The following is a 10,000-nucleotide window of genomic DNA, read 5'->3' as shown; positions in this document are numbered from 1 at the left end:
GCGGGGGCAGGCTCCGGGTTGACCTGGTGGCCGGAGGAGAATTAAGCCCGGAGCCCGGGGCAGGGCGACCCCGGACGGACGGGGCTCCGCCGGCCCCTGCCCGCGGGGGCAGGCTCCGGGTTGACCTGGTGGCCGGAGGAGAATTAAGCCCGGAGCCCGGGGCAGGGCGACCCCGGACGGACGGGGGTCCGCCTGGCCCCTGCCCGCGGGGGCAGGCTCCGGGTTGACCTGGTGGCCGGACGGGGATTAAGCCCGGAGCCCGGGGCAGGGCGACCCCGGACGGACGGGGCTCCGCCGGCCCCTGCCCGCGGGGGCTGGCTCCGGGTTGACCTGGTGGCCGCTCGGGACTTAAGCCCGGAGCCCGGGGCAGGGCGACCCCGGACGGACGGGGCTCCGCCTGGCCCCTGCCCGCGGGGGCAGGCTCCGGGTTGACCTGGTGGCCGGACGGGGAATAAGCCCGGAGCCCGGGGCAGGGCGACCCCGGACGGACGGGGGTCCGCCGGCCCCTGCCCGCGGGGGCAGGCTCCGGGTTGACCTGGTGGCCGCTCGGGACTTAAGCCCGGAGCCCGGGGCAGGGCGACCCCGGACGGACGGGGCTCCGCCGGCCCCTGCCCGCGGGGGCAGGCTCCGGGTTGACCTGGTGGCCGGACGGGGATTAAGCCCGGAGCCCGGGGCAGGGCGACCCCGGACGGACGGGGCTCCGCCGGCCCCTGCCCGCGGGGGCAGGCTCCGGGTTGACCTGGTGGCCGGAGGAGAATTAAGCCCGGAGCCCGGGGCAGGGCGACCCCGGACGGACGGGGGTCCGCCTGGCCCCTGCCCGCGGGGGTAGGCTCCGGGTTGACCTGGTGGCCGGACGGGAATTAAGCCCGGAGCCCGGGGCAGGGCGACCCCGGACGGACGGGGGTCCGCCTGGCCCCTGCCCGCGGGGGCAGGCTCCGGGTTGACCTGGTGGCCGGACGGGAATTAAGCCCGGAGCCCGGGGCAGGGCGACCCCGGACGGACGGGGGTCCGCCGGCCCCTGCCCGCGGGGGCAGGCTCCGGGTTGACCTGGTGGCCGGAGGAGAATTAAGCCCGGAGCCCGGGGCAGGGCGACCCCGGACGGACGGGGGTCCGCCTGGCCCCTGCCCGCGGGGGCAGGCTCCGGGTTGACCTGGTGGCCGGAGGAGAATTAAGCCCGGAGCCCGGGGCAGGGCGACCCCGGACGGACGGGGGTCCGCCTGGCCCCTGCCCGCGGGGGCAGGCTCCGGGTTGACCAGGTGGCCGGACGGGAATTAAGCCCGGAGCCCGGGGCAGGGCGACCCCGGACGGACGGGGCTCCGCCGGCCCCTGCCCGCGGGGGCTGGCTCCGGGTTGACCTGGTGGCCGCTCGGGACTTAAGCCCGGAGCCCGGGGCAGGGCGGCCCCGGACGGACGGGGCTCCGCCTGGCCCCTGCCCGCGGGGGCAGGCTCCGGGTTGACCTGGTGGCCGGACGGGGAATAAGCCCGGAGCCCGGGGCAGGGCGACCCCGGACGGACGGGGGTCCGCCGGCCCCTGCCCGCGGGGGCAGGCTCCGGGTTGACCTGGTGGCCGCTCGGGACTTAAGCCCGGAGCCCGGGGCAGGGCGACCCCGGACGGACGGGGGTATGCCGGCCCCTGCCCGCGGGGGCAGGCTCCGGGTTGACCTGGTGGCCGGTTTGCTTTCGGGCCACCAGGTCAACCCGCTGCCTGTATGGGGTTGACCTGGTGGCCGCTTTCCTTCCCGGCCACCAGGTCAACCCGCTGAATGTATGGGCTTGACCTGGTGGCCGCTTTCCTTCCCGGCCACCAGGTCAACCCGCTGAATGTATGGGGTTGACCTGCTGGCCGCTTTTCTTCCCGGCCACCAGGTCAACCCGCTGAATGTATGGGGTTGACCTGCTGGCCGCTTTCCTTCCCGGCCACCAGGTCAACCCGCTGAATGTATGGGGTTGACCTGCTGGCCGCTTTCCTTCCCGGCCACCAGGTCAACCCGCTGAATGTATGGGGTTGACCTGCTGGCCGCTTTCCTTCCCGGCCACCAGGTCAACCCGCTGAAAGTATGGGGTTGACCTGGTGGCCGCTTTCCTTCCCGGCCACCAGGTCAACCCGCTGCCGGCATGGGGTTGACCTGCTGGCCGCAGAGGGGCAGGCTCCGGGTTGACCTGGTGGCCGGAGGAGAATTAAGCCCGGAGCCCGGGGCAGGGCGACCCCGGACGGACGGGGGTCCGCCTGGCCCCTGCCCGCGGGGGCAGGCTCCGGGTTGACCTGGTGGCCGGACGGGAATTAAGCCCGGAGCCCGGGGCAGGGCGACCCCGGACGGACGGGGGTATGCCGGCCCCTGCCCGCGGGGGCAGGCTCCGGGTTGACCTGGTGGCCGGAGGAGAATTAAGCCCGGAGCCCGGGGCAGGGCGACCCCGGACGGACGGGGATCCGCCTGGCCCCTGCCCGCGGGGGCAGGCTCCGGGTTGACCTGGTGGCCGCTCGGGACTTAAGCCCGGAGCCCGGGGCAGGGCGGCCCCGGACGGACGGGGCTCCGCCTGGCCCCTGCCCGCGGGGGCAGGCTCCGGGTTGACCTGGTGGCCGGAGGAGAATTAAGCCCGGAGCCCGGGGCAGGGCGACCCCGGACGGACGGGGCTCCGCCGGCCCCTGCCCGCGGGGGCAGGCTCCGGGTTGACCTGGTGGCCGGACGGGAATTAAGCCCGGAGCCCGGGGCAGGGCGACCCCGGACGGACGGGGCTCCGCCGGCCCCTGCCCGCGGGGGCAGGCTCCGGGTTGACCTGGTGGCCGGAGGAGAATTAAGCCCGGAGCCCGGGGCAGGGCGACCCCGGACGGACGGGGGTCCGCCTGGCCCCTGCCCGCGGGGGCAGGCTCCGGGTTGACCTGGTGGCCGGACGGGAATTAAGCCCGGAGCCCGGGGCAGGGCGACCCCGGACGGACGGGGGTATGCCGGCCCCTGCCCGCGGGGGCAGGCTCCGGGTTGACCTGGTGGCCGGAGGAGAATTAAGCCCGGAGCCCGGGGCAGGGCGACCCCGGACGGACGGGGGTCCGCCTGGCCCCTGCCCGCGGGGGCAGGCTCCGGGTTGACCTGGTGGCCGGACGGGAATTAAGCCCGGAGCCCGGGGCAGGGCGACCCCGGACGGACGGGGGTATGCCGGCCCCTGCCCGCGGGGGCAGGCTCCGGGTTGACCTGGTGGCCGGAGGAGAATTAAGCCCGGAGCCCGGGGCAGGGCGACCCCGGACGGACGGGGGTCCGCCTGGCCCCTGCCCGCGGGGGCAGGCTCCGGGTTGACCTGGTGGCCGGAGGAGAATTAAGCCCGGAGCCCGGGGCAGGGCGACCCCGGACAGACGGGGGTCCGCCTGGCCCCTGCCCGCGGGGGCAGGCTCCGGGTTGACCTGGTGGCCGGACGGGAATTAAGCCCGGAGCCCGGGGCAGGGCGACCCCGGACGGACGGGGCTCCGCCGGCCCCTGCCCGCGGGGGCAGGCTCCGGGTTGACCTGGTGGCCGCTCGGGACTTAAGCCCGGAGCCCGGGGCAGGGCGACCCCGGACGGACGGGGGTATGCCGGCCCCTGCCCGCGGGGGCAGGCTCCGGGTTGACCTGGTGGCCGGTTTGCTTTCGGGCCACCAGGTCAACCCGCTGCCTGTATGGGGTTGACCTGGTGGCCGCTTTCCTTCCCGGCCACCAGGTCAACCCGCTGAATGTATGGGGTTGACCTGCTGGCCGCTTTCCTTCCCGGCCACCAGGTCAACCCGCTGAATGTATGGGGTTGACCTGCTGGCCGCTTTTCTTCCCGGCCACCAGGTCAACCCGCTGAATGTATGGGGTTGACCTGCTGGCCGCTTTCCTTCCCGGCCACCAGGTCAACCCGCTGAATGTATGGGGTTGACCTGCTGGCCGCTTTCCTTCCCGGCCACCAGGTCAACCCGCTGAATGTATGGGGTTGACCTGCTGGCCGCTTTTCTTCCCGGCCACCAGGTCAACCCGCTGAATGTATGGGGTTGACCTGCTGGCCGCTTTCCTTCCCGGCCACCAGGTCAACCCGCTGAATGTATGGGGTTGACCTGCTGGCCGCTTTCCTTCCCGGCCACCAGGTCAACCCGCTGAATGTATGGGGTTGACCTGCTGGCCGCTTTCCTTCCCGGCCACCAGGTCAACCCGCTGAATGTATGGGGTTGACCTGCTGGCCGCTTTCCTTCCCGGCCACCAGGTCAACCCGCTGAAAGTATGGGGTTGACCTGGTGGCCGCTTTCCTTCCCGGCCACCAGGTCAACCCGCTGCCGGCATGGGGTTGACCTGCTGGCCGCAGAGGGGCAGGCTCCGGGTTGACCTGGTGGCCGGAGGAGAATTAAGCCCGGAGCCCGGGGCAGGGCGACCCCGGACGGACGGGGGTCCGCCTGGCCCCTGCCCGCGGGGGCAGGCTCCGGGTTGACCTGGTGGCCGGACGGGAATTAAGCCCGGAGCCCGGGGCAGGGCGACCCCGGACGGACGGGGGTATGCCGGCCCCTGCCCGCGGGGGCAGGCTCCGGGTTGACCTGGTGGCCGGAGGAGAATTAAGCCCGGAGCCCGGGGCAGGGCGACCCCGGACGGACGGGGATCCGCCTGGCCCCTGCCCGCGGGGGCAGGCTCCGGGTTGACCTGGTGGCCGCTCGGGACTTAAGCCCGGAGCCCGGGGCAGGGCGGCCCCGGACGGACGGGGCTCCGCCTGGCCCCTGCCCGCGGGGGCAGGCTCCGGGTTGACCTGGTGGCCGGAGGAGAATTAAGCCCGGAGCCCGGGGCAGGGCGACCCCGGACGGACGGGGCTCCGCCGGCCCCTGCCCGCGGGGGCAGGCTCCGGGTTGACCTGGTGGCCGGACGGGAATTAAGCCCGGAGCCCGGGGCAGGGCGACCCCGGACGGACGGGGCTCCGCCGGCCCCTGCCCGCGGGGGCAGGCTCCGGGTTGACCTGGTGGCCGGAGGAGAATTAAGCCCGGAGCCCGGGGCAGGGCGACCCCGGACGGACGGGGGTCCGCCTGGCCCCTGCCCGCGGGGGCAGGCTCCGGGTTGACCTGGTGGCCGGACGGGAATTAAGCCCGGAGCCCGGGGCAGGGCGACCCCGGACGGACGGGGGTATGCCGGCCCCTGCCCGCGGGGGCAGGCTCCGGGTTGACCTGGTGGCCGGAGGAGAATTAAGCCCGGAGCCCGGGGCAGGGCGACCCCGGACGGACGGGGGTCCGCCTGGCCCCTGCCCGCGGGGGCAGGCTCCGGGTTGACCTGGTGGCCGGACGGGAATTAAGCCCGGAGCCCGGGGCAGGGCGACCCCGGACGGACGGGGGTATGCCGGCCCCTGCCCGCGGGGGCAGGCTCCGGGTTGACCTGGTGGCCGGAGGAGAATTAAGCCCGGAGCCCGGGGCAGGGCGACCCCGGACGGACGGGGGTCCGCCTGGCCCCTGCCCGCGGGGGCAGGCTCCGGGTTGACCTGGTGGCCGGAGGAGAATTAAGCCCGGAGCCCGGGGCAGGGCGACCCCGGACGGACGGGGGTCCGCCTGGCCCCTGCCCGCGGGGGCAGGCTCCGGGTTGACCTGGTGGCCGGACGGGAATTAAGCCCGGAGCCCGGGGCAGGGCGACCCCGGACGGACGGGGGTCCGCCGGCCCCTGCCCGCGGGGGCAGGCTCCGGGTTGACCTGGTGGCCGGAGGAGAATTAAGCCCGGAGCCCGGGGCAGGGCGACCCCGGACGGACGGGGGTCCGCCTGGCCCCTGCCCGCGGGGGCAGGCTCCGGGTTGACCTGGTGGCCGGAGGAGAATTAAGCCCGGAGCCCGGGGCAGGGCGACCCCGGACGGACGGGGGTCCGCCTGGCCCCTGCCCGCGGGGGCAGGCTCCGGGTTGACCAGGTGGCCGGACGGGAATTAAGCCCGGAGCCCGGGGCAGGGCGACCCCGGACGGACGGGGCTCCGCCGGCCCCTGCCCGCGGGGGCTGGCTCCGGGTTGACCTGGTGGCCGCTCGGGACTTAAGCCCGGAGCCCGGGGCAGGGCGGCCCCGGACGGACGGGGCTCCGCCTGGCCCCTGCCCGCGGGGGCAGGCTCCGGGTTGACCTGGTGGCCGGACGGGGAATAAGCCCGGAGCCCGGGGCAGGGCGACCCCGGACGGACGGGGGTCCGCCGGCCCCTGCCCGCGGGGGCAGGCTCCGGGTTGACCTGGTGGCCGCTCGGGACTTAAGCCCGGAGCCCGGGGCAGGGCGACCCCGGACGGACGGGGGTATGCCGGCCCCTGCCCGCGGGGGCAGGCTCCGGGTTGACCTGGTGGCCGGTTTGCTTTCGGGCCACCAGGTCAACCCGCTGCCTGTATGGGGTTGACCTGGTGGCCGCTTTCCTTCCCGGCCACCAGGTCAACCCGCTGAATGTATGGGCTTGACCTGGTGGCCGCTTTCCTTCCCGGCCACCAGGTCAACCCGCTGAATGTATGGGGTTGACCTGCTGGCCGCTTTTCTTCCCGGCCACCAGGTCAACCCGCTGAATGTATGGGGTTGACCTGCTGGCCGCTTTCCTTCCCGGCCACCAGGTCAACCCGCTGAATGTATGGGGTTGACCTGCTGGCCGCTTTCCTTCCCGGCCACCAGGTCAACCCGCTGAATGTATGGGGTTGACCTGCTGGCCGCTTTCCTTCCCGGCCACCAGGTCAACCCGCTGAAAGTATGGGGTTGACCTGGTGGCCGCTTTCCTTCCCGGCCACCAGGTCAACCCGCTGCCGGCATGGGGTTGACCTGCTGGCCGCAGAGGGGCAGGCTCCGGGTTGACCTGGTGGCCGGAGGAGAATTAAGCCCGGAGCCCGGGGCAGGGCGACCCCGGACGGACGGGGGTCCGCCTGGCCCCTGCCCGCGGGGGCAGGCTCCGGGTTGACCTGGTGGCCGGACGGGAATTAAGCCCGGAGCCCGGGGCAGGGCGACCCCGGACGGACGGGGGTATGCCGGCCCCTGCCCGCGGGGGCAGGCTCCGGGTTGACCTGGTGGCCGGAGGAGAATTAAGCCCGGAGCCCGGGGCAGGGCGACCCCGGACGGACGGGGATCCGCCTGGCCCCTGCCCGCGGGGGCAGGCTCCGGGTTGACCTGGTGGCCGCTCGGGACTTAAGCCCGGAGCCCGGGGCAGGGCGGCCCCGGACGGACGGGGCTCCGCCTGGCCCCTGCCCGCGGGGGCAGGCTCCGGGTTGACCTGGTGGCCGGAGGAGAATTAAGCCCGGAGCCCGGGGCAGGGCGACCCCGGACGGACGGGGCTCCGCCGGCCCCTGCCCGCGGGGGCAGGCTCCGGGTTGACCTGGTGGCCGGACGGGAATTAAGCCCGGAGCCCGGGGCAGGGCGACCCCGGACGGACGGGGCTCCGCCGGCCCCTGCCCGCGGGGGCAGGCTCCGGGTTGACCTGGTGGCCGGAGGAGAATTAAGCCCGGAGCCCGGGGCAGGGCGACCCCGGACGGACGGGGGTCCGCCTGGCCCCTGCCCGCGGGGGCAGGCTCCGGGTTGACCTGGTGGCCGGACGGGAATTAAGCCCGGAGCCCGGGGCAGGGCGACCCCGGACGGACGGGGGTATGCCGGCCCCTGCCCGCGGGGGCAGGCTCCGGGTTGACCTGGTGGCCGGAGGAGAATTAAGCCCGGAGCCCGGGGCAGGGCGACCCCGGACGGACGGGGGTCCGCCTGGCCCCTGCCCGCGGGGGCAGGCTCCGGGTTGACCTGGTGGCCGGACGGGAATTAAGCCCGGAGCCCGGGGCAGGGCGACCCCGGACGGACGGGGGTATGCCGGCCCCTGCCCGCGGGGGCAGGCTCCGGGTTGACCTGGTGGCCGGAGGAGAATTAAGCCCGGAGCCCGGGGCAGGGCGACCCCGGACGGACGGGGGTCCGCCTGGCCCCTGCCCGCGGGGGCAGGCTCCGGGTTGACCTGGTGGCCGGAGGAGAATTAAGCCCGGAGCCCGGGGCAGGGCGACCCCGGACAGACGGGGGTCCGCCTGGCCCCTGCCCGCGGGGGCAGGCTCCGGGTTGACCTGGTGGCCGGACGGGAATTAAGCCCGGAGCCCGGGGCAGGGCGACCCCGGACGGACGGGGCTCCGCCGGCCCCTGCCCGCGGGGGCAGGCTCCGGGTTGACCTGGTGGCCGCTCGGGACTTAAGCCCGGAGCCCGGGGCAGGGCGACCCCGGACGGACGGGGGTATGCCGGCCCCTGCCCGCGGGGGCAGGCTCCGGGTTGACCTGGTGGCCGGTTTGCTTTCGGGCCACCAGGTCAACCCGCTGCCTGTATGGGGTTGACCTGGTGGCCGCTTTCCTTCCCGGCCACCAGGTCAACCCGCTGAATGTATGGGGTTGACCTGCTGGCCGCTTTCCTTCCCGGCCACCAGGTCAACCCGCTGAATGTATGGGGTTGACCTGCTGGCCGCTTTTCTTCCCGGCCACCAGGTCAACCCGCTGAATGTATGGGGTTGACCTGCTGGCCGCTTTCCTTCCCGGCCACCAGGTCAACCCGCTGAATGTATGGGGTTGACCTGCTGGCCGCTTTCCTTCCCGGCCACCAGGTCAACCCGCTGAATGTATGGGGTTGACCTGCTGGCCGCTTTTCTTCCCGGCCACCAGGTCAACCCGCTGAATGTATGGGGTTGACCTGCTGGCCGCTTTCCTTCCCGGCCACCAGGTCAACCCGCTGAATGTATGGGGTTGACCTGCTGGCCGCTTTCCTTCCCGGCCACCAGGTCAACCCGCTGAATGTATGGGGTTGACCTGCTGGCCGCTTTCCTTCCCGGCCACCAGGTCAACCCGCTGAATGTATGGGGTTGACCTGCTGGCCGCTTTCCTTCCCGGCCACCAGGTCAACCCGCTGAATGTATGGGGTTGACCTGCTGGCCGCTTTCCTTCCCGGCCACCAGGTCAACCCGCTGAAAGTATGGGGTTGACCTGGTGGCCGCTTTCCTTCCCGGCCACCAGGTCAACCCGCTGAAAGTATGGGGTTGACCTGGTGGCCGCTTTCCTTCCCGGCCACCAGGTCAACCCGCTGCCGGCATGGGGTTGACCTGCTGGCCGCAGAGGGGCAGGCTCCGGGTTGACCTGGTGGCCGGACGGGGATTAAGCCCCGGCTCGGAGCAGGGCAAGCCCGGGCGGAGGGGGGTCCGCTTGGCCCCTGCCCGCGGGGGCAGGCTCCGGGTTGACCTGGTGGCCGGTTTGCTTTCGGGCCACCAGGTCAACCCGCTGCCTGTATGGGGTTGACCTGGTGGCCGCTTTCCTTCCCGGCCACCAGGTCAACCCGCTGAATGTATGGGGTTGACCTGCTGGCCGCTTTCCTTCCCGGCCACCAGGTCAACCCGCTGAATGTATGGGGTTGACCTGCTGGCCGCTTTCCTTCCCGGCCACCAGGTCAACCCGCTGAATGTATGGGGTTGACCTGCTGGCCGCTTTCCTTCCCGGCCACCAGGTCAACCCGCTGAATGTATGGGGTTGACCTGCTGGCCGCTTTCCTTCCCGGCCACCAGGTCAACCCGCTGAAAGTATGGGGTTGACCTGCTGGCCGCTTTCCTTCCCGTCCACCAGGTCAACCCGCTGAATGTATGGGGTTGACCTGCTGGCCGCTCTGCTTCCCGGCCACCAGGTCAACCCCCTGCCGGTATGGGGTTGACCTGCTGGCCGCAGAGGGGCAGGCTCCGGGTTGACCTGGTGGCCGGCAGGGACTTCAGCCCCAGGGCCCCTGGCAGGGCGACCCTGCCCTTGTTCCCCAGAAAAGGAGAGAGCTGGCTCGCAGCGGGAAAAGCTGCCTACGGCACCTGGGATTCCCAGGCGGTCACCCATCCAAGTACTAGCCAGGCCCGGGACGGTTTACCTTCCGAGATCGGACGGGATCGGGGGCCTTCCGTCCGGTATGGCCGTAGGCACTCGGCTCCGGTCCGCCTCGTCCCCTTTCCCTTACTGACTCCCCTGCCTCGGGTGGGCCCGATCCTTTTTTCCGTTTTTTTTTTTCGCTCCGGAGGCTTCATGAGCCCCCCCCCAACACCCCTTTGGGGG

General features: G+C 73.3%; 1 non-coding gene across 1 annotated transcript; it reads right to left on the bottom strand.

Annotated features, from left to right (window-relative positions):
- Positions 1 to 9,750: 9,750 nt before the first annotated feature.
- Positions 9,751 to 9,869, bottom strand: LOC141979809 (5S ribosomal RNA). The gene has a single exon (XR_012637200.1). It is a non-coding gene; the product is annotated as a 5S ribosomal RNA (ribosomal RNA).
- Between the last annotated feature and the right edge of the window lie 131 nt (positions 9,870 to 10,000).

Source organism: Natator depressus, chromosome 28, assembly GCF_965152275.1.
Source record: "Natator depressus isolate rNatDep1 chromosome 28, rNatDep2.hap1, whole genome shotgun sequence".
Taxonomy (NCBI): Eukaryota; Metazoa; Chordata; order Testudines; family Cheloniidae; genus Natator; species Natator depressus.
Note: the sequence above shows the minus strand (reverse complement) of the source record. Positions and strands in the feature narration are given on the sequence as shown.